This window comes from Eleutherodactylus coqui, chromosome 2, assembly GCF_035609145.1.
Source record: "Eleutherodactylus coqui strain aEleCoq1 chromosome 2, aEleCoq1.hap1, whole genome shotgun sequence".
Classification (NCBI taxonomy): Eukaryota; Metazoa; Chordata; class Amphibia; order Anura; family Eleutherodactylidae; genus Eleutherodactylus; species Eleutherodactylus coqui.
Window position 1 is genome coordinate 320,636,909 of NC_089838.1, and position 26,901 is coordinate 320,663,809.

At 43.7% G+C, this 26,901-nt stretch overlaps 25 non-coding genes across 25 annotated transcripts; all 25 read left to right on the plus strand.

Moving 5' to 3' along the window:
• Positions 1 to 1,140: 1,140 nt before the first annotated feature.
• TRNAW-CCA (transfer RNA tryptophan (anticodon CCA)) lies at positions 1,141 to 1,212 on the plus strand. Its single transcript has one exon. It is a non-coding gene; the product is annotated as a tRNA-Trp (tRNA).
• Positions 1,213 to 1,801: 589 nt separating this feature from the next.
• Positions 1,802 to 1,873, plus strand: TRNAW-CCA (transfer RNA tryptophan (anticodon CCA)). The gene has a single exon. It is a non-coding gene; the product is annotated as a tRNA-Trp (tRNA).
• A 592-nt stretch (positions 1,874 to 2,465) lies between these two features.
• Positions 2,466 to 2,537, plus strand: TRNAW-CCA (transfer RNA tryptophan (anticodon CCA)). Its single transcript has one exon. It is a non-coding gene; the product is annotated as a tRNA-Trp (tRNA).
• A 1,256-nt stretch (positions 2,538 to 3,793) lies between these two features.
• TRNAW-CCA (transfer RNA tryptophan (anticodon CCA)) lies at positions 3,794 to 3,865 on the plus strand. Its single transcript has one exon. It is a non-coding gene; the product is annotated as a tRNA-Trp (tRNA).
• Positions 3,866 to 4,454: 589 nt separating this feature from the next.
• TRNAW-CCA (transfer RNA tryptophan (anticodon CCA)) lies at positions 4,455 to 4,526 on the plus strand. Its single transcript has one exon. It is a non-coding gene; the product is annotated as a tRNA-Trp (tRNA).
• Positions 4,527 to 5,782: 1,256 nt separating this feature from the next.
• TRNAW-CCA (transfer RNA tryptophan (anticodon CCA)) lies at positions 5,783 to 5,854 on the plus strand. The gene has a single exon. It is a non-coding gene; the product is annotated as a tRNA-Trp (tRNA).
• A 1,256-nt stretch (positions 5,855 to 7,110) lies between these two features.
• Positions 7,111 to 7,182, plus strand: TRNAW-CCA (transfer RNA tryptophan (anticodon CCA)). The gene has a single exon. It is a non-coding gene; the product is annotated as a tRNA-Trp (tRNA).
• A 1,919-nt stretch (positions 7,183 to 9,101) lies between these two features.
• TRNAW-CCA (transfer RNA tryptophan (anticodon CCA)) lies at positions 9,102 to 9,173 on the plus strand. The gene has a single exon. It is a non-coding gene; the product is annotated as a tRNA-Trp (tRNA).
• A 592-nt stretch (positions 9,174 to 9,765) lies between these two features.
• TRNAW-CCA (transfer RNA tryptophan (anticodon CCA)) lies at positions 9,766 to 9,837 on the plus strand. The gene has a single exon. It is a non-coding gene; the product is annotated as a tRNA-Trp (tRNA).
• Positions 9,838 to 11,756: 1,919 nt separating this feature from the next.
• On the plus strand, positions 11,757 to 11,828 carry TRNAW-CCA (transfer RNA tryptophan (anticodon CCA)). Its single transcript has one exon. It is a non-coding gene; the product is annotated as a tRNA-Trp (tRNA).
• A 592-nt stretch (positions 11,829 to 12,420) lies between these two features.
• TRNAW-CCA (transfer RNA tryptophan (anticodon CCA)) lies at positions 12,421 to 12,492 on the plus strand. Its single transcript has one exon. It is a non-coding gene; the product is annotated as a tRNA-Trp (tRNA).
• Positions 12,493 to 13,084: 592 nt separating this feature from the next.
• Positions 13,085 to 13,156, plus strand: TRNAW-CCA (transfer RNA tryptophan (anticodon CCA)). Its single transcript has one exon. It is a non-coding gene; the product is annotated as a tRNA-Trp (tRNA).
• A 592-nt stretch (positions 13,157 to 13,748) lies between these two features.
• On the plus strand, positions 13,749 to 13,820 carry TRNAW-CCA (transfer RNA tryptophan (anticodon CCA)). Its single transcript has one exon. It is a non-coding gene; the product is annotated as a tRNA-Trp (tRNA).
• Positions 13,821 to 14,412: 592 nt separating this feature from the next.
• TRNAW-CCA (transfer RNA tryptophan (anticodon CCA)) lies at positions 14,413 to 14,484 on the plus strand. Its single transcript has one exon. It is a non-coding gene; the product is annotated as a tRNA-Trp (tRNA).
• Positions 14,485 to 15,740: 1,256 nt separating this feature from the next.
• TRNAW-CCA (transfer RNA tryptophan (anticodon CCA)) lies at positions 15,741 to 15,812 on the plus strand. Its single transcript has one exon. It is a non-coding gene; the product is annotated as a tRNA-Trp (tRNA).
• A 592-nt stretch (positions 15,813 to 16,404) lies between these two features.
• Positions 16,405 to 16,476, plus strand: TRNAW-CCA (transfer RNA tryptophan (anticodon CCA)). The gene has a single exon. It is a non-coding gene; the product is annotated as a tRNA-Trp (tRNA).
• A 592-nt stretch (positions 16,477 to 17,068) lies between these two features.
• TRNAW-CCA (transfer RNA tryptophan (anticodon CCA)) lies at positions 17,069 to 17,140 on the plus strand. Its single transcript has one exon. It is a non-coding gene; the product is annotated as a tRNA-Trp (tRNA).
• Positions 17,141 to 18,396: 1,256 nt separating this feature from the next.
• TRNAW-CCA (transfer RNA tryptophan (anticodon CCA)) lies at positions 18,397 to 18,468 on the plus strand. The gene has a single exon. It is a non-coding gene; the product is annotated as a tRNA-Trp (tRNA).
• A 1,256-nt stretch (positions 18,469 to 19,724) lies between these two features.
• Positions 19,725 to 19,796, plus strand: TRNAW-CCA (transfer RNA tryptophan (anticodon CCA)). The gene has a single exon. It is a non-coding gene; the product is annotated as a tRNA-Trp (tRNA).
• A 1,256-nt stretch (positions 19,797 to 21,052) lies between these two features.
• On the plus strand, positions 21,053 to 21,124 carry TRNAW-CCA (transfer RNA tryptophan (anticodon CCA)). The gene has a single exon. It is a non-coding gene; the product is annotated as a tRNA-Trp (tRNA).
• A 592-nt stretch (positions 21,125 to 21,716) lies between these two features.
• Positions 21,717 to 21,788, plus strand: TRNAW-CCA (transfer RNA tryptophan (anticodon CCA)). The gene has a single exon. It is a non-coding gene; the product is annotated as a tRNA-Trp (tRNA).
• Positions 21,789 to 23,044: 1,256 nt separating this feature from the next.
• Positions 23,045 to 23,116, plus strand: TRNAW-CCA (transfer RNA tryptophan (anticodon CCA)). Its single transcript has one exon. It is a non-coding gene; the product is annotated as a tRNA-Trp (tRNA).
• A 1,256-nt stretch (positions 23,117 to 24,372) lies between these two features.
• TRNAW-CCA (transfer RNA tryptophan (anticodon CCA)) lies at positions 24,373 to 24,444 on the plus strand. The gene has a single exon. It is a non-coding gene; the product is annotated as a tRNA-Trp (tRNA).
• Positions 24,445 to 25,036: 592 nt separating this feature from the next.
• Positions 25,037 to 25,108, plus strand: TRNAW-CCA (transfer RNA tryptophan (anticodon CCA)). Its single transcript has one exon. It is a non-coding gene; the product is annotated as a tRNA-Trp (tRNA).
• A 591-nt stretch (positions 25,109 to 25,699) lies between these two features.
• Positions 25,700 to 25,771, plus strand: TRNAW-CCA (transfer RNA tryptophan (anticodon CCA)). Its single transcript has one exon. It is a non-coding gene; the product is annotated as a tRNA-Trp (tRNA).
• The last annotated feature ends 1,130 nt before the right edge of the window (positions 25,772 to 26,901 follow it).

Sequence of the window (26,901 nt, forward strand, 5' to 3'; positions counted from 1 at the left end):
GACCAGAAAGTTGCATGTTAAAATGACATTTGCACCACACTCTAAAAAAATGGAGTGAACTGGCCATGTGACATGACTGCGCTCTACGCAACCTTGATTCAAATACACATGCATCACGGCTCCACTTTTGACACCTAAAAGAGGCCGAAGACTTTCTCAAAAGATAGCTTGACGGCACTTCAGATGCTGGAGAACCTAGCCCATATGGGGATCAAAAGCTGAAACCTCCGTGTTATTAGAACCACGGTTTAACAAAAGTGAGCAAGCAGACATGACACACAATGCCAGTTTTTGCCTCCTGCATCTAGTTTGACATGCAACAGCAAGAGCTTGTTGCGCAACGGTTGTGCGTTTCACTCCACATCAGAAGATTGTGCCTAGAAATCACATCCAAATCAAATCAGACTTTTCATGATCCAGTACAGATACATGATCGAAAAGAGTGCTGAACAGGGTCAGAGCACTCAAGTTTCATTGACCTTGTGGCGCAACAGTAGCGCATCTGACTCCAGATCAGAAGGTTGCGTGTTCAAATCACGTCAGGGTCATCTGACATTTTACTCATCAACTACAAAAAATTGTTCAAAAACACTGTGGAATTGGGTTATGGAAAAAAAACAAACTTCTTTGACCTTGTGGCATAAATAAGCGTCTCTCAATGGAAGACCAGAAAGTTGCATGTGAAAATGACATTTGCACCACACTCTAAAAAAATGGAGTGAACGGGCCATGTGACATGACTGCGCTCTACGCAACCTTGATTCAAATACACATGCATTACGGCTCCATTTTTGGCACCCAAAAGAGGCCGAAGACTTTGCCAAAAGATAGCTTGACGGCACTTCAGATGCTGGAGAACATAGCCCATATGGGGATCAAAAGCTGAAACCTCCGTGTTATTAGAACCACGGTTTAACAAAAGTGAGCAAGCAGACATGACACACAATGCCAGTTTTTGCCTCCTGCATCTAGTTTGACATGCAGCAGCAAGAGCTTGTTGCGCAACGGTTGTGCGTTTCACTCCACAACAGAAGATTGTGCCTAGAAATCACATCCAAATCAAATCAGACTTTTCATGAACCAGTACAGATACATGATCGAAAAGAGTGCTGAACAGGGTCAGAGCACTCAAGTTTCATTGACCTTGTGGCGCAACGGTAGCGCGTCTGACTCCAGATCAGAAGGTTGCGTGTTCAAATCACGTCAGGGTCATCTGACATTTTACTCATCAACTACAAAAAATTGTTCAAAAACACTGTGGAATTGGGTTACGGCAAAAAACAAACTTCTTTGACCTTGTGGCATAAATAAGCGTCTCTCCATGGAAGAACAGAAAGTTGCATGTTAAAATGACATTTGCACCACACTAAAAAAATGGAGTGAACTGGCCATGTGACATGACTGCGCTCTACGCAACCTTGATTCAAATAAACATGCATCACGGCTCCACATTTGGCACCCAAAAGAGGCCGAAGACTTTGTCAAAAGATAGCTTGACGGCACTTCAGATGCTGGAGAACCTAGCCCATATGGGGATCAAAAGCTGAAACCTCTGTGTTATTAGAACCACGGTTTAACAAAAGTGAGCAAGCAGACATGACACACAATGCCAGTTTTTGCCTCCTGCATCTAGTTTGACATGCAGCAGCAAGAGCTTGTTGCGCAACGGTTGTGCGTTTCACTCCACATCAGAAGATTGTGCCTAGAAATCACATCCAAATCAAATCAGACTTTTCATGATCCAGTACAGATACATGATCGAAAAGAGTGCTGAACAGGGTCAGAGCACTCAAGTTTCATTGACCTTGTGGCGCAACGGTAGCGCGTCTGACTCCAGATCAGAAGGTTGCGTGTTCAAATCACGTCAGGGTCATCTGACATTTTACTCATCAACTACAAAAAATTGTTCAAAAACACTGTGGAATTGGGTTACGGCAAAAAAACAAACTTCTTTGACCTTGTGGCATAAATAAGCGTCTCTCAATGGAAGACCAGAAAGTTGCATGTGAAAATGACATTTGCACCACACTCTAAAAAAATGGAGTGAACGGGCCATGTGACATGACTGCGCTCTACGCAACCTTGATTTAAATACACATGCATCACGGCTCCACTTTTGGCACCCAAAAGAGGCCGAAGACTTTGCCAAAAGATAGCTTGACGGCACTTCAGATGCTGGAGAACCTAGCCCATATGGGGATCAAAAGCTGAAACCTCCGTGTTATTAGAACCACGGTTTAACAAAAGTGAGCAAGCAGACATGACACACAATGCCAGTTTTTGCCTCCTGCATCTAGTTTGACATGCAGCAGCAAGAGCTTGTTGCGCAACCGTTGTGCGTTTCACTCCACATCAGAAGATTGTGCCTAGAAATCACATCCAAATCAAATCAGACTTTTCATGAACCAGTACAGATACATGATCGAAAAGAGTGCTGAACAGGGTCAGAGCACTCAAGTTTCATTGACCTTGTGGCGCAACGGTAGCGCGTCTGACTCCAGATCAGAAGGTTGCGTGTTCAAATCACGTCAGGGTCATCTGACATTTTACTCATCAACTACAAAAAATTGTTCAAAAACACTGTGGAATTGGGTTACGGCAAAAAAACAAACTTCTTTGACCTTGTGGCATAAATAAGCGTCTCTCAATGGAAGACCAGAAAGTTGCATGTTAAAATGACATTTGCACCACACTCTAAAAAAATGGAGTGAACTGGCCATGTGACATGACTGCGCTCTACGCAACCTTGATTCAAATACACATGCATCACGGCTCCACTTTTGACACCTAAAAGAGGCCGAAGACTTTCTCAAAAGATAGCTTGACGGCACTTCAGATGCTGGAGAACCTAGCCCATATGGGGATCAAAAGCTGAAACCTCCGTGTTATTAGAACCACGGTTTAACAAAAGTGAGCAAGCAGACATGACACACAATGCCAGTTTTTGCCTCCTGCATCTAGTTTGACATGCAACAGCAAGAGCTTGTTGCGCAACGGTTGTGCGTTTCACTCCACATCAGAAGATTGTGCCTAGAAATCACATCCAAATCAAATCAGACTTTTCATGATCCAGTACAGATACATGATCGAAAAGAGTGCTGAACAGGGTCAGAGCACTCAAGTTTCATTGACCTTGTGGCGCAACAGTAGCGCATCTGACTCCAGATCAGAAGGTTGCGTGTTCAAATCACGTCAGGGTCATCTGACATTTTACTCATCAACTACAAAAAATTGTTCAAAAACACTGTGGAATTGGGTTATGGAAAAAAAACAAACTTCTTTGACCTTGTGGCATAAATAAGCGTCTCTCAATGGAAGACCAGAAAGTTGCATGTGAAAATGACATTTGCACCACACTCTAAAAAAATGGAGTGAACGGGCCATGTGACATGACTGCGCTCTACGCAACCTTGATTCAAATACACATGCATTACGGCTCCATTTTTGGCACCCAAAAGAGGCCGAAGACTTTGCCAAAAGATAGCTTGACGGCACTTCAGATGCTGGAGAACATAGCCCATATGGGGATCAAAAGCTGAAACCTCCGTGTTATTAGAACCACGGTTTAACAAAAGTGAGCAAGCAGACATGACACACAATGCCAGTTTTTGCCTCCTGCATCTAGTTTGACATGCAGCAGCAAGAGCTTGTTGCGCAACGGTTGTGCGTTTCACTCCACAACAGAAGATTGTGCCTAGAAATCACATCCAAATCAAATCAGACTTTTCATGAACCAGTACAGATACATGATCGAAAAGAGTGCTGAACAGGGTCAGAGCACTCAAGTTTCATTGACCTTGTGGCGCAACGGTAGCGCGTCTGACTCCAGATCAGAAGGTTGCGTGTTCAAATCACGTCAGGGTCATCTGACATTTTACTCATCAACTACAAAAAATTGTTCAAAAACACTGTGGAATTGGGTTACGGCAAAAAACAAACTTCTTTGACCTTGTGGCATAAATAAGCGTCTCTCCATGGAAGAACAGAAAGTTGCATGTTAAAATGACATTTGCACCACACTAAAAAAATGGAGTGAACTGGCCATGTGACATGACTGCGCTCTACGCAACCTTGATTCAAATAAACATGCATCACGGCTCCACATTTGGCACCCAAAAGAGGCCGAAGACTTTGTCAAAAGATAGCTTGACGGCACTTCAGATGCTGGAGAACCTAGCCCATATGGGGATCAAAAGCTGAAACCTCTGTGTTATTAGAACCACGGTTTAACAAAAGTGAGCAAGCAGACATGACACACAATGCCAGTTTTTGCCTCCTGCATCTAGTTTGACATGCAGCAGCAAGAGCTTGTTGCGCAACGGTTGTGCGTTTCACTCCACATCAGAAGATTGTGCCTAGAAATCACATCCAAATCAAATCAGACTTTTCATGATCCAGTACAGATACATGATCGAAAAGAGTGCTGAACAGGGTCAGAGCACTCAAGTTTCATTGACCTTGTGGCGCAACGGTAGCGCGTCTGACTCCAGATCAGAAGGTTGCGTGTTCAAATCACGTCAGGGTCATCTGACATTTTACTCATCAACTACAAAAAATTGTTCAAAAACACTGTGGAATTGGGTTACGGCAAAAAAACAAACTTCTTTGACCTTGTGGCATAAATAAGCGTCTCTCAATGGAAGACCAGAAAGTTGCATGTGAAAATGACATTTGCACCACACTCTAAAAAAATGGAGTGAACGGGCCATGTGACATGACTGCGCTCTACGCAACCTTGATTCAAATACACATGCATCACGGCTCCACTTTTGGCACCCAAAAGAGGCCGAAGACTTTGCCAAAAGATAGCTTGACGGCACTTCAGATGCTGGAGAACCTAGCCCATATGGGGATCAAAAGCTGAAACCTCCGTGTTATTAGAACCACGGTTTAACAAAAGTGAGCAAGCAGACATGACACACAATGCCAGTTTTTGCCTCCTGCATCTAGTTTGACATGCAGCAGCAAGAGCTTGTTGCGCAACCGTTGTGCGTTTCACTCCACATCAGAAGATTGTGCCTAGAAATCACATCCAAATCAAATCAGACTTTTCATGAACCAGTACAGATACATGATCGAAAAGAGTGCTGAACAGGGTCAGAGCACTCAAGTTTCATTGACCTTGTGGCGCAACGGTAGCGCGTCTGACTCCAGATCAGTAGGTTGCGTGTTCAAATCACGTCAGGGTCATCTGACATTTTACTCATCAACTACAAAAAATTGTTCAAAAACACTGTGGAATTGGGTTACGGCAAAAAAACAAACTTCTTTGACCTTGTGGCATAAATAAGCGTCTCTCAATGGAAGACCAGAAAGTTGCATGTTAAAATGACATTTGCACCACACTCTAAAAAAATGGAGTGAACTGGCCATGTGACATGACTGCGCTCTACGCAACCTTGATTCAAATACACATGCATCACGGCTCCACTTTTGACACCTAAAAGAGGCCGAAGACTTTCTCAAAAGATAGCTTGACGGCACTTCAGATGCTGGAGAACCTAGCCCATATGGGGATCAAAAGCTGAAACCTCCGTGTTATTAGAACCACGGTTTAACAAAAGTGAGCAAGCAGACATGACACACAATGCCAGTTTTTGCCTCCTGCATCTAGTTTGACATGCAACAGCAAGAGCTTGTTGCGCAACGGTTGTGCGTTTCACTCCACATCAGAAGATTGTGCCTAGAAATCACATCCAAATCAAATCAGACTTTTCATGATCCAGTACAGATACATGATCGAAAAGAGTGCTGAACAGGGTCAGAGCACTCAAGTTTCATTGACCTTGTGGCGCAACGGTAGCGCGTCTGACTCCAGATCAGAAGGTTGCGTGTTCAAATCACGTCAGGGTCATCTGACATTTTACTCATCAACTACAAAAAATTGTTCAAAAACACTGTGGAATTGGGTTACGGCAAAAAAACAAACTTCTTTGACCTTGTGGCATAAATAAGCGTCTCTCAATGGAAGACCAGAAAGTTGCATGGGAAAATGACATTTGCACCACACTCTAAAAAAATGGAGTGAACTGGCCATGTGACATGACTGCGCTCTACGCAACCTTGATTCAAATACACATGCATCACGGCTCCACTTTTGGCACCCAAAAGCGGCCAAAGACTTTGTCAAAAGATAGCTTGACGGCACTTCAGATGCTGGAGAACCTAGCCCATATGGGGATCAAAAGCTGAAACCTCCGTGTTATTAGAACCACGGTTTAACAAAAGTGAGCAAGCAGACATGACACACAATGCCAGTTTTTGCCTCCTGCATCTAGTTTGACATGCAGCAGCAAGAACTTGTTGCGCAACGGTTGTGTGTTTCACTCCACTTCAGAAGATTGTGCCTAGAAATCACATCCAAATCAAATCAGACTTTTCATGATCCAGTACAGATACATGATCGAAAAGAGTGCTGAACAGGGTCAGAGCACTCAAGTTTCATTGACCTTGTGGCGCAACGGTAGCGCGTCTGACTCCAGATCAGAAGGTTGCGTATTCAAATCACGTCAGGGTCATCTGACATTTTACTCATCAACTACAAAAAATTGTTCAAAAACACTGTGGAATTGGGTTACAGCAAAAAAACAAACTTCTTTGACCTTGTGGCATAAATAAGCGTCTCTCCATGGAAGACCAGAAAGTTGCATGTGAAAATGACATTTGCACCACACTCTAAAAAATGGAGTGAACTGGCCATATGACATGACTGCGCTCTACGCAACCTTGATTCAAATACACATGCATCACGGCTCCACTTTCGGCACCCAAAAAAGGCCGAAGACTTTGGCAAAAGATAGCTTGACGGCACTTCAGATGCTGGAGAACCTAGCCCATATGGGGATCAAAAGCTGAAACCTCCGTGTTATTAGAACCACGGTTTAACAAAAGTGAGCAAGCAGACATGACACCCAATGCCAGTTTTTGCCTCCTGCATCTAGTTTGACATGCAGCAGCAAGAGCTTGTTGCGCAACCGTTTTTGCGTTTCACTCCACATCAGAAGATTGTGCCTAGAAATCACATCCAAATCAAATCAGACTTTTCATGATCCAGTACAGATACATGATCGAAAAGAGTGCTGAACAGGGTCAGAGCTCTCAAGTTTCATTGACCTTGTGGCGCAACGGTAGCGCGTCTGACTCCAGATCAGAAGGTTGCGTGTTCAAATCACGTCAGGGTCATCTGACATTTTACTCATCAACTACAAAAAATTGTTCAAAAACACTGTGGAATTGGGTTACGGCAAAAAAGCAAACTTCTTTGACGTTGTGGCATAAAAAGGCGTCTCTCAATGGAAGACCAGAAAGTTGCATGTGAAAATGACATTTGCACCACACTCTAAAAAAATGGAGTGAACTGGCCATGTGACATGAATGCGGTCTACGCAACCTTGATTCAAATACACATGCATCACGGCTCCACTTTTAGCACCTAAAAGAGGCCGAAGACTTTGTCAAAAGATAGCTTGACGGCACTTCAGATGCTGGAGAACCTAGCCGATATGGGGATCAAAAGCTGAAACCTCCGTGTTATTAGAACCACGGTTTAACAAAAGTGAGCAAGCAGACATGACACACAATGCCAGTTTTTGCCTCCTGCATCTAGTTTGACATGCAGCAGCAAGAGCTTGTTGCGCATCGGTTGTGCATTTCACTCCACATCAGAAGATTGTGCCTAGAAATCACATCCAAATCAAATCAGACTTTTCATGAACCAGTACAGATACATGATCGAAAAGAGTGCTGAACAGGGTCAGAGCACTCAAGTTTCATTGACCTTGTGGCGCAACGGTAGCGCGTCTGACTCCAGATCCGAAGGTTGTGTGTTCAAATCACGTCAGGGTCATCTGACATTTTACTCATCAACTACAAAAAATTGTTCAAAAACACTGTGGAATTGGGTTACGGCAAAAAACAAACATCTTTGACCTTGTGGCATAAATAAGCGTCTCTCCATGGAAGACCAGAAAGTTGCATGTTAAAATGACATTTGCACCACACTCTAAAAAAATGGAGTGAACTGGTCTTGTGACATGACTGCGCTCTACGCAACCTTGATTCAAATACACATGCATCACGGCTCCACTTTTGGCACCTAAAAGAGGCCGAAGACTTTGTCAAAAGATAGCTTGACGGCACTTCAGATGCTGGAGAACCTAGCCCATATGGGGATCAAAAGCTGAAACCTCCGTGTTATTAGAACCACGGTTTAACAAAAGTGAGCAAGCAGACATGACACACAATGCCAGTTTTTGCCTCCTGCATCTAGTTTGACATGCAGCAGCAAGAGCTTGTTGCGCATCGGTTGAGCATTTCACTCCACATCAGAAGATTGTGCCTAGAAATCACATCCAAATCAAATCAGACTTTTCATGAACCAGTACAGATACATGATCGAAAAGAGTGCTGAACAGGGTCAGAGCACTCAAGTTTCATTGACCTTGTGGCGCAACGGTAGCGCGTCTGACTCCAGATCAGAAGGTTGCGTATTCAAATCACGTCAGGGTCATCTGACATTTTACTCATCAACTACAAAAAATTGTTCAAAAACACTGTGGAATTGGGTTACGGCAAAAAAACAAACTTCTTTGACCTTGTGGCATAAATAAGCGTCTCTCCATGGAAGACCAGAAAGTTGCATGTGAAAATGACATTTGCACCACACTCTAAAAAATGGAGTGAACTGGCCATATGACATGACTGCGCTCTACGCAACCTTGATTCAAATACACATGCATCACGGCTCCACTTTCGGCACCCAAAAAAGGCCGAAGACTTTGTCAAAAGATAGCTTGACGGCACTTCAGATGCTGGAGAACCTAGCCCATATGGGGATCAAAAGCTGAAACCTCCGTGTTATTAGAACCACGGTTTAACAAAAGTGAGCAAGCAGACATGACACCCAATGCCAGTTTTTGCCTCCTGCATCTAGTTTGACATGCAGCAGCAAGAGCTTGTTGCGCAACCGTTTTTGCGTTTCACTCCACATCAGAAGATTGTGCCTAGAAATCACATCCAAATCAAATCAGACTTTTCATGATCCAGTACAGATACATGATCGAAAAGAGTGCTGAACAGGGTCAGAGCTCTCAAGTTTCATTGACCTTGTGGCGCAACGGTAGCGCGTCTGACTCCAGATCAGAAGGTTGCGTGTTCAAATCACGTCAGGGTCATCTGACATTTTACTCATCAACTACAAAAAATTGTTCAAAAACACTGTGGAATTGGGTTACGGCAAAAAAGCAAACTTCTTTGACGTTGTGGCATAAAAAGGCGTCTCTCAATGGAAGACCAGAAAGTTGCATGTGAAAATGACATTTGCACCACACTCTAAAAAAATGGAGTGAACTGGCCATGTGACATGAATGCGGTCTACGCAACCTTGATTCAAATACACATGCATCACGGCTCCACTTTTAGCACCTAAAAGAGGCCGAAGACTTTGTCAAAAGATAGCTTGACGGCACTTCAGATGCTGGAGAACCTAGCCGATATGGGGATCAAAAGCTGAAACCTCCGTGTTATTAGAACCACGGTTTAACAAAAGTGAGCAAGCAGACATGACACACAATGCCAGTTTTTGCCTCCTGCATCTAGTTTGACATGCAGCAGCAAGAGCTTGTTGCGCATCGGTTGTGCATTTCACTCCACATCAGAAGATTGTGCCTAGAAATCACATCCAAATCAAATCAGACTTTTCATGATCCAGTACAGATACATGATCGAAAAGAGTGCTGAACAGGGTCAGAGCTCTCAAGTTTCATTGACCTTGTGGCGCAACGGTAGCGCGTCTGACTCCAGATCAGAAGGTTGCGTGTTCAAATCACGTCAGGGTCATCTGACATTTTACTCATCAACTACAAAAAATTGTTCAAAAACACTGTGGAATTGGGTTACGGCAAAAAAGCAAACTTCTTTGACGTTGTGGCATAAAAAGGCGTCTCTCAATGGAAGACCAGAAAGTTGCATGTGAAAATGACATTTGCACCACACTCTAAAAAAATGGAGTGAACTGGCCATGTGACATGAATGCGGTCTACGCAACCTTGATTCAAATACACATGCATCACGGCTCCACTTTTAGCACCTAAAAGAGGCCGAAGACTTTGTCAAAAGATAGCTTGACGGCACTTCAGATGCTGGAGAACCTAGCCGATATGGGGATCAAAAGCTGAAACCTCCGTGTTATTAGAACCACGGTTTAACAAAAGTGAGCAAGCAGACATGACACACAATGCCAGTTTTTGCCTCCTGCATCTAGTTTGACATGCAGCAGCAAGAGCTTGTTGCGCATCGGTTGTGCATTTCACTCCACATCAGAAGATTGTGCCTAGAAATCACATCCAAATCAAATCAGACTTTTCATGAACCAGTACAGATACATGATCGAAAAGAGTGCTGAACAGGGTCAGAGCACTCAAGTTTCATTGACCTTGTGGCGCAACGGTAGCGCGTCTGACTCCAGATCCGAAGGTTGTGTGTTCAAATCACGTCAGGGTCATCTGACATTTTACTCATCAACTACAAAAAATTGTTCAAAAACACTGTGGAATTGGGTTACGGCAAAAAACAAACATCTTTGACCTTGTGGCATAAATAAGCGTCTCTCCATGGAAGACCAGAAAGTTGCATGTTAAAATGACATTTGCACCACACTCTAAAAAAATGGAGTGAACTGGTCTTGTGACATGACTGCGCTCTACGCAACCTTGATTCAAATACACATGCATCACGGCTCCACTTTTGGCACCTAAAAGAGGCCGAAGACTTTGTCAAAAGATAGCTTGACGGCACTTCAGATGCTGGAGAACCTAGCCCATATGGGGATCAAAAGCTGAAACCTCCGTGTTATTAGAACCACGGTTTAACAAAAGTGAGCAAGCAGACATGACACACAATGCCAGTTTTTGCCTCCTGCATCTAGTTTGACATGCAGCAGCAAGAGCTTGTTGCGCATCGGTTGAGCATTTCACTCCACATCAGAAGATTGTGCCTAGAAATCACATCCAAATCAAATCAGACTTTTCATGAACCAGTACAGATACATGATCGAAAAGAGTGCTGAACAGGGTCAGAGCACTCAAGTTTCATTGACCTTGTGGCGCAACGGTAGCGCGTCTGACTCCAGATCAGAAGGTTGCGTATTCAAATCACGTCAGGGTCATCTGACATTTTACTCATCAACTACAAAAAATTGTTCAAAAACACTGTGGAATTGGGTTACGGCAAAAAAACAAACTTCTTTGACCTTGTGGCATAAATAAGCGTCTCTCCATGGAAGACCAGAAAGTTGCATGTGAAAATGACATTTGCACCACACTCTAAAAAATGGAGTGAACTGGCCATATGACATGACTGCGCTCTACGCAACCTTGATTCAAATACACATGCATCACGGCTCCACTTTCGGCACCCAAAAGAGGCCGAAGACTTTGTCAAAAGATAGCTTGACGGCACTTCAGATGCTGGAGAACCTAGCCCATATGGGGATCAAAAGCTGAAACCTCCGTGTTATTAGAACCACGGTTTAACAAAAGTGAGCAAGCAGACATGACACACAATGCCAGTTTTTGCCTCCTGCATCTAGTTTGACATGCAGCAGCAAGAGCTTGTTGCGCAACCGTTTTTGCGTTTCACTCCACATCAGAAGATTGTGCCTAGAAATCACATCCAAATCAAATCAGACTTTTCATGATCCAGTACAGATACATGATCGAAAAGAGTGCTGAACAGGGTCAGAGCTCTCAAGTTTCATTGACCTTGTGGCGCAACGGTAGCGCGTCTGACTCCAGATCAGAAGGTTGCGTGTTCAAATCACGTCAGGGTCATCTGACATTTTACTCATCAACTACAAAAAATTGTTCAAAAACACTGTGGAATTGGGTTACGGCAAAAAAGCAAACTTCTTTGACGTTGTGGCATAAAAAGGCGTCTCTCAATGGAAGACCAGAAAGTTGCATGTGAAAATGACATTTGCACCACACTCTAAAAAAATGGAGTGAACTGGCCATGTGACATGAATGCGGTCTACGCAACCTTGATTCAAATACACATGCATCACGGCTCCACTTTTAGCACCTAAAAGAGGCCGAAGACTTTGTCAAAAGATAGCTTGACGGCACTTCAGATGCTGGAGAACCTAGCCGATATGGGGATCAAAAGCTGAAACCTCCGTGTTATTAGAACCACGGTTTAACAAAAGTGAGCAAGCAGACATGACACACAATGCCAGTTTTTGCCTCCTGCATCTAGTTTGACATGCAGCAGCAAGAGCTTGTTGCGCATCGGTTGTGCATTTCACTCCACATCAGAAGATTGTGCCTAGAAATCACATCCAAATCAAATCAGACTTTTCATGAACCAGTACAGATACATGATCGAAAAGAGTGCTGAACAGGGTCAGAGCACTCAAGTTTCATTGACCTTGTGGCGCAACGGTAGCGCGTCTGACTCCAGATCAGAAGGTTGCGTGTTCAAATCACGTCAGGGTCATCTGACATTTTACTCATCAACTACAAAAAATTGTTCAAAAACACTGTGGAATTGGGTTACGGCAAAAAAGCAAACTTCTTTGACCTTGTGGCATAAATAAGCGTCTCTCAATGGAAGACCAGAAAGTTGCATGTGAAAATGACATTTGCACCACACTCTAAAAAAATGGAGTGAACTGGCCATGTGACATGACTGCGCTCTACGCAACCTTGATTCAAATACACATGCATCACGGCTCCACTTTTGGCACCCAAAAGAGGCCGAAGACTTTGTCAAAAGATAGCTTGACGGCACTTCAGATGCTGGAGAACCTAGCCCATATGGGGATCAAAAGCTGAAACCTCCGTGTTATTAGAACCACGGTTTAACAAAAGTGAGCAAGCAGACATGACACACAATGCCAGTTTTTGCCTCCTGCATCTAGTTTGACATGCAGCAGCAAGAGCTTGTTGCGCAACGGTTGTGCGTTTCACTCCACATCAGAAAATTGTGCCTAGAAATCACATCCAAATCAAATCAGACTTTTCATGAACCAGTACAGATACATGATCGAAAAGAGTGCTGAACAGGGTCAGAGCACTCAAGTTTCATTGACCTTGTGGCGCAACGGTAGCGCGTCTGACTCCAGATCAGAAGGTTGCGTGTTCAAATCACGTCAGGGTCATCTGACATTTTACTCATCAACTACAAAAAATTGTTCAAAAACACTGTGGAATTGGGTTACGGCAAAAAAACAAACTTCTTTGACCTTGTGGCATAAATAAGCGTCTCTCAATGGAAGACCAGAAAGTTGCATGGGAAAATGACATTTGCACCACACTCTAAAAAAATGGAGTGAACTGGCCATGTGACATGACTGCGCTCTACGCAACCTTGATTCAAATACACATGCATCACGGCTCCACTTTTGGCACCCAAAAGAGGCCGAAGACTTTGTCAAAAGATAGCTTGACGGCACTTCAGATGCTGGAGAACCTAGCCCATATGGGGATCAAAAGCTGAAACCTCCGTGTTATTAGAACCACGGTTTAACAAAAGTGAGCAAGCAGACATGACACACAATGCCAGTTTTTGCCTCCTGCATCTAGTTTGACATGCAGCAGCAAGAGCTTGTTGCGCAACGGTTGTGCGTTTCACTCCACATCAGAAGATTGTGCCTAGAAATCACATCCAAATCAAATCAGACTTTTCATGATCCAGTACAGATACATGATCGAAAAGAGTGCTGAACAGGGTCAGAGCACTCAAGTTTCATTGACCTTGTGGCGCAACGGTAGCGCGTCTGACTCCAGATCAGAAGGTTGCGTGTTCAAATCACGTCAGGGTCATCTGACATTTTACTCATCAACTACAAAAAATTGTTCAAAAACACTGTGGAATTGGGTTACGGCAAAAAAGCAAACTTCTTTGACCTTGTGGCATAAATAAGCGTCTCTCAATGGAAGACCAGAAAGTTGCATGTGAAAATGACATTTGCACCACACTCTAAAAAAATGGAGTGAACTGGCCATGTGATATGACTGCGCTCTACGCAACCTTGATTCAAATACACATGCATCACGGCTCCACTTTTGGCACCTAAAAGAGGCCGAAGACTTTCTCAAAAGATAGCTTGACGGCACTTCAGATGCTGGAGAACCTAGCCCATATGGGTATCAAAAGCTGAAACCTCCGTGTTATTAGAACCACGGTTTAACAAAAGTGAGCAAGCAGACATGACACACAATGCCAGTTTTTGCCTCCTGCATCTAGTTTGACATGCAGCAGCAAGAGCTTGTTGCGCAACGGTTGTGCGTTTCACTCCACATCAGAAAATTGTGCCTAGAAATCACATCCAAATCAAATCAGACTTTTCATGAACCAGTACAGATACATGATCGAAAAGAGTGCTGAACAGGGTCAGAGCACTCAAGTTTCATTGACCTTGTGGCGCAACGGTAGCGCGTCTGACTCCAGATCAGAAGGTTGCGTGTTCAAATCACGTCAGGGTCATCTGACATTTTACTCATCAACTACAAAAAATTGTTCAAAAACACTGTGGAATTGGGTTACGGCAAAAAAACAAACTTCTTTGACCTTGTGGCATAAATAAGCGTCTCTCAATGGAAGACCAGAAAGTTGCATGTGAAAATGACATTTGCACCACACTCTAAAAAAATGGAGTGAACTGGCCATGTGACATGACTGCGCTCTACGCAACCTTGATTCAAATACACATGCATCACGGCTCCACTTTTGGCACCCAAAAGAGGCCGAAGACTTTGTCAAAAGATAGCTTGACGGCACTTCAGATGCTGGAGAACCTAGCCCATATGGGGATCAAAAGCTGAAACCTCCGTGTTATTAGAACCACGGTTTAACAAAAGTGAGCAAGCAGACATGATACACAATGCCAGTTTTTGCCTCCTGCATCTAGTTTGACATGCAGCAGCAAGAGCTTGTTGCGCAACGGTTGTGCGTTTCACTCCACATCAGAAGATTGTGCCTAGAAATCACATCCAAATCAAATCAGACTTTTCATGATCCAGTACAGATACATGATCGAAAAGAGTGCTGAACAGGGTCAGAGCACTCAAGTTTCATTGACCTTGTGGCGCAACGGTAGCGCGTCTGACTTCAGATCAGAAGGTTGCGTGTTCAAATCACGTCAGGGTCATCTGACATTTTACTCATCAACTACAAAAAATTGTTCAAAAACACTGTGGAATTGGGTTACGGCAAAAAAGCAAACTTCTTTGACCTTGTGGCATAAATAAGCGTCTCTCAATGGAAGACCAGAAAGTTGCATGTGAAAATGACATTTGCACCACACTCTAAAAAAATGGAGTGAACTGGCCATGTGATATGACTGCGCTCTACGCAACCTTGATTCAAATACACATGCATCACGGCTCCACTTTTGGCACCTAAAAGAGGCCGAAGACTTTCTCAAAAGATAGCTTGACGGCACTTCAGATGCTGGAGAACCTAGCCCATATGGGTATCAAAAGCTGAAACCTCCGTGTTATTAGAACCACGGTTTAACAAAAGTGAGCAAGCAGACATGACACACAATGCCAGTTTTTGCCTCCTGCATCTAGTTTGACATGCAGCAGCAAGAGCTTGTTGCGCAACGGTTGTGCGTTTCACTCCACATAAGAAAATTGTGCCTAGAAATCACATCCAAATCAAATCAGACTTTTCATGAACCAGTACAGATACATGATCGAAAAGAGTGCTGAACAGGGTCAGAGCACTCAAGTTTCATTGACCTTGTGGCGCAACGGTAGCGCGTCTGACTCCAGATCAGAAGGTTGCGTGTTCAAATCACGTCAGGGTCATCTGACATTTTACTCATCAACTACAAAAAATTGTTCAAAAACACTGTGGAATTGGGTTACGGCAAAAAAACAAACTTCTTTGACCTTGTGGCATAAATAAGCGTCTCTCAATGGAAGACCAGAAAGTTGCATGTGAAAATGACATTTGCACCACACTCTAAAAAAATGGGATGAACTGGCCATGTGACATGACTGCGCTCTACGCAACCTTGATTCAAATACACATGCATCACGGCTCCACTTTTGGCACCCAAAAGAGGCCGAAAACTTTGTCAAAAGATAGCTTGACGGCACTTCAGATGCTGGAGAACCTAGCCCATATGGGGATCAAAAGCTGAAACCTCCGTGTTATTAGAACCACGGTTTAACAAAAGTGAGCAAGCAGACATGACACACAATGCCAGTTTTTGCCTCCTGCATCTAGTTTGACATGCAGCAGCAAGAGCTTGTTGCACAACGGTTGTGCGTTTCACTCCACATCAGAAGATTGTGCCTAGAAATCACATCCAAATCAAATCAGACTTTTCATGATCCAGTACAGATATATGATCGAAAAGAGTGCTGAACAGGGTCAGAGCACTCAAGTTTCATTGACCTTGTGGCGCAACGGTAGCGCGTCTGACTCCAGATCAGAAGGTTGCGTGTTCAAATCACGTCAGGGTCATCTGACATCTTACTCATCAACTACAAAAAATTGTTCAAAAACACTGTGGAATTGGGTTACGGCAAAAAAACAAACTTCTTTGACCTTGTGGCATAAATAAGCGTCTCTCAATGGAAGACCAGAAAGTTGCATGGGAAAATGACATTTGCACCACACTCTAAAAAAATGGAGTGAACTGGCCATGTGACATGACTGCGCTCTACGCAACCTTGATTCAAATACACATGCATCACGGCTCCACTTTTGGCACCCAAAAGAGGCCGAAGACTTTGTCAAAAGATAGCTTGACGGCACTTCAGATGCTGGAGAACCTAGCCCATATGGGGATCAAAAGCTGAAACCTCCGTGTTATTAGAACCACGGTTTAACAAAAGTGAGCAAGCAGACATGACACACAATGCCAGTTTTTGCCTCCTGCATCTAGTTTGACATGCAGCAGCAAGAGCTTGTTGCGCAACGGTTGTGCGTTTCACTCCACATCAGAAGATTGTGCCTAGAAATCACATCCAAATCAAATCAGACTTTTCATGATCCAGTACAGATACATGATCGAAAAGAGTGCTGAACAGGGTCAGAGCACTCAAGTTTCGTTGACCTTGTGGCGCAACGGTAGCGCGTCTGACTCCAGATCAGAAGGTTGCGTGTTCAAATCACGTCAGGGTCATCTGACATTTTACTCATCAACTACAAAAAATTGTTCAAAAACACTGTGGAATTGGGTTACGGCAAAAAAGCAAACTTCTTTGACCTTGTGGCATAAATAAGCGTCTCTCAATGGAAGACCAGAAAGTTGCATGTGAAAATGACATTTGCACCACACTCTAAAAAAATGGAGTGAACTGGCCATGTGATATGACTGCGCTCTACGCAACCTTGATTCAAATACACATGCATCACGGCTCCACTTTTGGCACCTAAAAGAGGCCGAAGACTTTGTCAAAAGATAGCTTGACGGCACTTCAGATGCTGGAGAACCTAGCCCATATGGGGATCAAAAGCTGAAACCTCCGTGTTATTAGAACCACGGTTTAACAAAAGTGAGCAAGCAGACATGACACACAATGCCAGTTTTTGCCTCCTGCATCTAGTTTGACATGCAGCAGCAAGAGCTTGTTGCGCAACGGTTGTGCGTTTCACTCCACATCAGAAAATTGTGCCTAGAAATCACATCCAAATCAAATCAGACTTTTCATGAACCAGTACAGATACATGATCGAAAAGAGTGCTGAACAGGGTCAGAGCACTCAAGTTTCATTGACCTTGTGGTGCAACGGTAGCGCGTCTGACTCCAGATCAGAAGGTTGCGTGTTCAAATCACGTCAGGGTCATCTGACATTTTACTCATCAACTACAAAAAATTGTTCAAAAACACTGTGGAATTGGGTTACGGCAAAAAAACAAACTTCTTTGACCTTGTGGCATAAATAAGCGTCTCTCAATGGAAGACCAGAAAGTTGCATGGGAAAATGACATTTGCACCACACTCTAAAAAAATGGAGTGAACTGGCCATGTGACATGACTGCGCTCTACGCAACCTTGATTCAAATACACATGCATCACGGCTCCACTTTTGGCACCCAAAAGAGGCCGAAGACTTTGTCAAAAGATAGCTTGACGGCACTTCAGATGCTGGAGAACCTAGCCCATATGGGGATCAAAAGCTGAAACCTCCGTGTTATTAGAACCACGGTTTAACAAAAGTGAGCAAGCAGACATGACACACAATGCCAGTTTTTGCCTCCTGCATCTAGTTTGACATGCAGCAGCAAGAGCTTGTTGCGCAACGGTTGTGCGTTTCACTCCACATCAGAAGATTGTGCCTAGAAATCACATCCAAATCAAATCAGACTTTTCATGATCCAGTACAGATACATGATCGAAAAGAGTGCTGAACAGGGTCAGAGCACTCAAGTTTCATTGACCTTGTGGCGCAACGGTAGCGCGTCTGACTCCAGATCAGAAGGTTGCGTGTTCAAATCACGTCAGGGTCATCTGACATTTTACTCATCAACTACAAAAAATTGTTCAAAAACACTGTGGAATTGGGTTACGGCAAAAAAGCAAACTTCTTTGACCTTGTGGCATAAATAAGCGTCTCTCAATGGAAGACCAGAAAGTTGCATGTGAAAATGACATTTGCACCACACTCTAAAAAAATGGAGTGAACTGGCCATGTGATATGACTGCGCTCTACGCAACCTTGATTCAAATACACATGCATCACGGCTCCACTTTTGGCACCTAAAAGAGGCCGAAGACTTTGTCAAAAGATAGCTTGACGGCACTTCAGATGCTGGAGAACCTAGCCCATATGGGGATCAAAAGCTGAAACCTCCGTGTTATTAGAACCACGGTTTAACAAAAGTGAGCAAGCAGACATGACACACAATGCCAGTTTTTGCCTCCTGCATCTAGTTTGACATGCAGCAGCAAGAGCTTGTTGCGCAACGGTTGTGCGTTTCACTCCACATAAGAAAATTGTGCCTAGAAATCACATCCAAATCAAATCAGACTTTTCATGAACCAGTACAGATACATGATCGAAAAGAGTGCTGTACAGGGTCAGAGCACTCAAGTTTCATTGACCTTGTGGCGCAACGGTAGCGCGTCTGACTCCAGATCAAAAGGTTGCGTGTTGAAATCACGTCAGGGTCATCTGACATTTTACTCATCAACTACAAAAAATTGTTCAAAAACACTGTGGAATTGGGTTACGGCAAAAAAACAAACTTCTTTGACCTTGTGGCATAAATAAGCGTCTCTCAATGGAAGACCAGAAAGTTGCATGTGAAAATGACATTTGCACCACACTCTAAAAAAATGGGATGAACTGGCCATGTGACATGACTGCGCTCTACGCAACCTTGATTCAAATACACATGCATCACGGCTCCACTTTTGGCACCCAAAAGAGGCCGAAAACTTTGCCAAAAGATAGCTTGACGGCACTTCAGATGCTGGAGAACCTAGCCCATATGGGGATCAAAAGCTGAAACCTCCGTGTTATTAGAACCACGGTTTAACAAAAGTGAGCAAGCAGACATGACACACAATGCCAGTTTTTGCCTCCTGCATCTAGTTTGACATGCAGCAGCAAGAGCTTGTTGCGCAACGGTTGTGCGTTTCACTCCACATCAGAAGATTGTGCCTAAAAATCACATCCAAATCAAATCAGACTTTTCATGATCCAGTACAGATACATGATCGAAAAGAGTGCTGAACAGGGTCAGAGCACTCAAGTTTCATTGACCTTGTGGCGCAACGGTAGCGCGTCTGACTCCAGATCAGAAGGTTGCGTGTTCAAATCACGTCAGGGTCATCTGACATTTTACTCATCAACTACAAAAAATTGTTCAAAAACACTGTGGAATTGGGTTACGGCAAAAAAACAAACTTCTTTGACCTTGTGGCATAAATAAGCGTCTCTCAATGGAAGACCAGAAAGTTGCATGTTAAAATGACAATTGCACCACACTCTAAAAAAATGGAGTGAACTGGCAATGTGACATGACTGCACTCTACGCAACCTTGATTCAAATACACATGCATCACGGCTCCACTTTTGGCACCCAAAAGAGGCCGAAAACTTTGTCAAAAGATAGCTTGACGGCACGTCAGATGCTGGAGAACCTAGCCCATATGGGGATCAAAAGCTGAAACCTCCGTGTTATTAGAACCACGGTTTAACAAAAGTGAGCAAGCAGACATGACACACAATGCCAGTTTTTGCCTCCTGCATCTAGTTTGACATGCAGCAGCAAGAGCTTGTTGCACAACGGTTGTGCGTTTCACTCCACATCAGAAGATTGTGCCTAGAAATCACATCCAAATCAAATCAGACTTTTCATGATCCACTACAGATACATGATCGAAAAGAGTGCTGAACCGGGTCAGAGCACTCAAGTTTCATTGACCTTGTGGCGCAACAGTAGCGCGTCTGACTCCAGATCAGAAGGTTGCGTGTTCAAATCACGTCAGGGTCATCTGACATTTTACTCATCAACTACAAAAAATTGTTCAAAAACACTGTGGAATTGGGTTACGGCAAAAAAGCAAACTTCTTTGACCTTGTGGCATAAATAAGCGTCTCTCAATGGAAGACCAGAAAGTTGCATGTGAAAATGACATTTGCACCACACTCTAAAAAAATGGAGTGAACTGGCCATGTGACATGACTGCGCTCTACGCAACCTTGATTCAAATACACATGCATCACGGCTCCACTTTTGGCACCTAAAAGAGGCCGAAGACTTTGTCAAAAGATAGCTTGACGGCACTTCAGATGCTGGAGAACCTAGCCCATATGGGGATCAAAAGCTGAAACCTCCGTGTTATTAGAACCACGGTTTAACAAAAGTGAGCAAGCAGACATGACACACAATGCCAGTTTTTGCCTCCTGCATCTAGTTTGACATGCAGCAGCAAGAGCTTGTTGCGCAACGATTGTGCGTTTCACTCCACATCAGAAAATTGTGCCTAGAAATCACATCCAAATCAAATCAGACTTTTCATGAACCAGTACAGATACATGATCGAAAAGAGTGCTGAACAGGGTCAGAGCACTCAAGTTTCATTGACCTTGTGGCGCAACGGTAGCGCGTCTGACTCCAGATCAGAAGGTTGCGTGTTCAAATCACGTCAGGGTCATCTGACATCTTACTCATCAACTACAAAAAATTGTTCAAAAACACTGTGGAATTGGGTTACGGCAAAAAAACAAACTTCTTTGACCTTGTGGCATAAATAAGCGTCTCTCAATGGAAGACCAGAAAGTTGCATGTGAAAATGACATTTGCACCACACTCTAAAAAAATGGGATGAACTGGCCATGTGACATGACTGCGCTCTACGCAACCTTGATTCAAATACACATGCATCACGGCTCCACTTTTTGCACCCAAAAGAGGCCGAAAACTTTGCCAAAAGATAGCTTGACGGCACTTCAGATGCTGGAGAACCTAGCCCATATGGGGATCAAAAGCTGAAACCTCCGTGTTATTAGAACCACGGTTTAACAAAAGTGAGCAAGCAGACATGACACACAATGCCAGTTTTTGCCTCCTGCATCTAGTTTGACATGCAGCAGCAAGAGCTTGTTGCGCAACGGTTGTGCGTTTCACTCCACATCAGAAGATTGTGCCTAAAAATCACATCCAAATCAAATCAGACTTTTCATGATCCAGTACAGATACATGATCGAAAAGAGTGCTGAACAGGGTCAGAGCACTCAAGTTTCATTGACCTTGTGGCGCAACGGTAGCGCGTCTGACTCCAGATCAGAAGGTTGCGTGTTCAAATCACGTCAGGGTCATCTGACATTTTACTCATCAACTACAAAAAATTGTTCAAAAACACTGTGGAATTGGGTTACGGCAAAAAAACAAACTTCTTTGACCTTGTGGCATAAATAAGCGTCTCTCAATGGAAGACCAGAAAGTTGCATGTTAAAATGACAATTGCACCAGACTCTAAAAAAATGGAGTGAACTGGCAATGTGACATGACTGCACTCTACGCAACCTTGATTCAAATACACATGCATCACGGCTCCACTTTTGGCACCCAAAAGAGGCCGAAAACTTTGTCAAAAGATAGCTTGACGGCACTTCAGATGCTGGAGAACCTAGCCCATATGGGGATCAAAAGCTGAAACCTCCGTGTTATTAGAACCACGGTTTAACAAAAGTGAGCAAGCAGACATGACACACAATGCCAGTTTTTGCCTCCTGCATCTAGTTTGACATGCAGCAGCAAGAGCTTGTTGCACAACGGTTGTGCGTTTCACTCCACATCAGAAGATTGTGCCTAGAAATCACATCCAAATCAAATCAGACTTTTCATGATCCACTACAGATACATGATCGAAAAGAGTGCTGAACAGGGTCAGAGCACTCAAGTTTCATTGACCTTGTGGCGCAACAGTAGCGCGTCTGACTCCAGATCAGAAGGTTGCGTGTTCAAATCACGTCAGGGTCATCTGACATTTTACTCATCAACTACAAAAAATTGTTCAAAAACACTGTGGAATTGGGTTACGGCAAAAAAGCAAACTTCTTTGACCTTGTGGCATAAATAAGCGTCTCTCAATGGAAGACCAGAAAGTTGCATGTGAAAATGACATTTGCACCACACTCTAAAAAAATGGAGTGAACTGGCCATGTGACATGACTGCGCTCTACGCAACCTTGATTCAAATACACATGCATCACGGCTCCACTTTTGGCACCCAAAAGAGGCCGAAGACTTTGTCAAAAGATAGCTTGACGGCACTTCAGATGCTGGAGAACCTAGCCCATATGGGGATCAAAAGCTGAAACCTCCGTGTTATTAGAACCACGGTTTAACAAAAGTGAGCAAGCAGACATGACACACAATGCCAGTTTTTGCCTCCTGCATCTAGTTTGACATGCAGCAGCAAGAGCTTGTTGCGCAACGATTGTGCGTTTCACTCCACATCAGAAAATTGTGCCTAGAAATCACATCCAAATCAAATCAGACTTTTCATGAACCAGTACAGATACATGATCGAAAAGAGTGCTGAACAGGGTCAGAGCACTCAAGTTTCATTGACCTTGTGGCGCAACGGTAGCGCGTCTGACTCCAGATCAGAAGGTTGCGTGTTCAAATCACGTCAGGGTCATCTGACATCTTACTCATCAACTACAAAAAACTGTTCAAAAACACTGTGGAATTGGGTAACGGCAAAAAAGCAAACTTCTTTGACCTTGTGGCATAAATAAGCGTCTCTCAATGGAAGACCAGAAAGTTGCATGTGAAAATGACATTTGCACCACACTCTAAAAAAATGGAGTGAACTGGCCATGTGACATGACTGCGCTCTACGCAACCTTGATTCAAATACACATGCATCACGGCTCCACTTTTGGCACCTAAAAGAGGCCGAAGACTTTGTCAAAAGATAGCTTGACGGCACTTCAGATGCTGGAGAACCTAGCCCATATGGGGATCAAAAGCTGAAACCTCCGTGTTATTAGAACCACGGTTTAACAAAAGTGAGCAAGCAGACATGACACACAATGCCAGTTTTTGCCTCCTGCATCTAGTTTGACATGCAGCAGCAAGAGCTTGTTGCACAACGGTTGTGCGTTTCACTCCACATCAGAAGATTGTGCCTAGAAATCACATCCAAATCAAATCAGACTTTTCATGATCCAGTACAGATACATGATCAAAAAGAGTGCTGAACAGGGTCAGAGCACTCAAGTTTCATTGACCTTGTGGCGCAACAGTAGCGCGTCTGACTCCAGATCAGAAGGTTGCGTGTTCAAATCACGTCAGGGTCATCTGACATTTTACTCATCAACTACAAAAAATTGTTCAAAAACACTGTGGAATTGGGTTACGGCAAAAAAGCAAACTTCTTTGACCTTGTGGCATAAATAAGCGTCTCTCAATGGAAGACCAGAAAGTTGCATGTGAAAATGACATTTGCACCACACTCTAAAAAAATGGGATGAACTGGCCATGTGACATGACTGCGCTCTACGCAACCTTGATTCAAATACACATGCATCACGGCTCCACTTTTGGCACCCAAAAGAGGCCGAAAACTTTGCCAAAAGATAGCTTGACGGCACTTCAGATGCTGGAGAACCTAGCCCATATGGGGATCAAAAGCTGAAACCTCCGTGTTATTAGAACCACGGTTTAACAAAAGTGAGCAAGCAGACATGACACACAATGCCAGTTTTTGCCTCCTGCATCTAGTTTGACATGCAGCAGCAAGAGCTTGTTGCGCAACGGTTGTGCGTTTCACTCCACATCAGAAGATTGTGCCTAAAAATCACATCCAAATCAAATCAGACTTTTCATGATCCAGTACAGATACATGATCGAAAAGAGTGCTGAACAGGGTCAGAGCACTCAAGTTTCATTGACCTTGTGGCGCAACGGTAGCGCGTCTGACTCCAGATCAGAAGGTTGCGTGTTCAAATCACGTCAGGGTCATCTGACATTTTACTCATCAACTACAAAAAATTGTTCAAAAACACTGTGGAATTGGGTTACGGCAAAAAAACAAACTTCTTTGACCTTGTGGCATAAATAAGCGTCTCTCAATGGAAGACCAGAAAGTTGCATGTTAAAATGACAATTGCACCAGACTCTAAAAAAATGGAGTGAACTGGCAATGTGACATGACTGCACTCTACGCAACCTTGATTCAAATACACATGCATCACGGCTCCACTTTTGGCACCCAAAAGAGGCCGAAAACTTTGTCAAAAGATAGCTTGACGGCACTTCAGATGCTGGAGAACCTAGCCCATATGGGGATCAAAAGCTGAAACCTCCGTGTTATTAGAACCACGGTTTAACAAAAGTGAGCAAGCAGACATGACACCCAATGCCAGTTTTTGCCTCCTGCATCTAGTTTGACATGCAGCAGCAAGAGCTTGTTGCACAACGGTTGTGCGTTTCACTCCACATCAGAAGATTGTGCCTAGAAATCACATCCAAATCAAATCAGACTTTTCATGATCCAGTACAGATATATGATCGAAAAGAGTGCTGAACAGGGTCAGAGCACTCAAGTTTCATTGACCTTGTGGCGCAACGGTAGCGCGTCTGACTCCAGATCAGAAGGTTGCGTGTTCAAATCACGTCAGGGTCATCTGACATCTTACTCATCAACTACAAAAAATTGTTCAAAAACACTGTGGAATTGGGTTACGGCAAAAAAACAAACTTCTTTGACCTTGTGGCATAAATAAGCGTCTCTCAATGGAAGACCAGAAAGTTGCATGTGAAAATGACATTTGCACCACACTCTAAAAAAATGGAGTGAACTGGCCAAGTGACATGACTGCGCTCTACGCAACCTTGATTCAAATACACATGCATCACGGCTCCACTTTTGGCACCTAAAAGAGGCCGAAGACTTTGTCAAAAGATAGCTTGACGGCACTTCAGATGCTGGAGAACCTAGCCCATATGGGGATCAAAAGCTGAAACCTCCGTGTTATTAGAACCACGGTTTAACAAAAGTGAGCAAGCAGACATGACACACAATGCCAGTTTTGCCTCCTGCATCTAGTTTGACATGCAGCAGCAAGAGCTTGTTGCGCAACGGTTGTGCGTTTCACTCCACATTAGAAGATTGTGCCTAGAAATCACATCCAAATCAAATCAGACTTTTCATGAACCAGTACAGATACATGATCGAAAAGAGTGCTGAACAGTGTCAGCGCACTCAAGTTTCATTGACCTTGTGGCGCAACGGTAGCGCGTCTGACTCCAGATCAGAAGGTTGCGTGTTCAAATCACGTCAGGGTCATCTGACATTTTACTCATCAACTACAAAAAATTGTTCAAAAACACTGTGGAATTGGGTTACGGCAAAAAAGCAAACTTCTTTGACCTTGTGGCATAAATAAGCGTCTCTCAATGGAAGACCAGAAAGTTGCATGTGAAAATGACATTTGCACCACACTCTAAAAAAATGGAGTGAACTGGCCATGTGACATGACTGCGCTCTACGCAACCTTGATTCAAATACACATGCATCACGGCTCCACTTTTGGCACCTAAAAGAGGCCGAAGACTTTGTCAAAAGATAGCTTGACGGCACTTCAGATGCTGGAGAACCTAGCCCATATGGGGATCAAAAGCTGAAACCTCCGTGTTATTAGAACCACGGTTTAACAAAAGTGAGCAAGCAGACATGACACACAATGCCAGTTTTGCCTCCTGCATCTAGTTTGACATGCAGCAGCAAGAGCTTGTTGCGCAACAGTTGTGCGTTTCACTCCACATTAGAAGATTGTGCCTAGAAATCACATCCAAATCAAATCAGACTTTTCATGATGCAGTACAGATACATGATCAAAAAGAGTGCTGAACAGGGTCAGAGCACTCAAGTTTCATTGACCTTGTGGCGCAACAGTAGCGCGTCTGACTCCAGATCAGAAGGTTGCGTGTTCAAATCACGTCAGGGTCATCTGACATTTTACTCATCAACTACAAAAAATTGTTCAAAAACACTGTGGAATTGGGTTACGGCAAAAAAGCAAACTTCTTTGACCTTGTGGCATAAATAAGCGTCTCTCAATGGAAGACCAGAAAGTTGCATGTGAAAATGACATTTGCACCACACTCTAAAAAAATGGGATGAACTGGCCATGTGACATGACTGCGCTCTACGCAACCTTGATTCAAATACACATGCATCACGGCTCCACTTTTGGCACCCAAAAGAGGCCGAAAACTTTGCCAAAAGATAGCTTGACGGCACTTCAGATGCTGGAGAACCTAGCCCATATGGGGATCAAAAGCTGAAACCTCCGTGTTATTAGAACCACGGTTTAACAAAAGTGAGCAAGCAGACATGACACACAATGCCAGTTTTTGCCTCCTGCATCTAGTTTGACATGCAGCAGCAAGAGCTTGTTGCGCAACGGTTGTGCG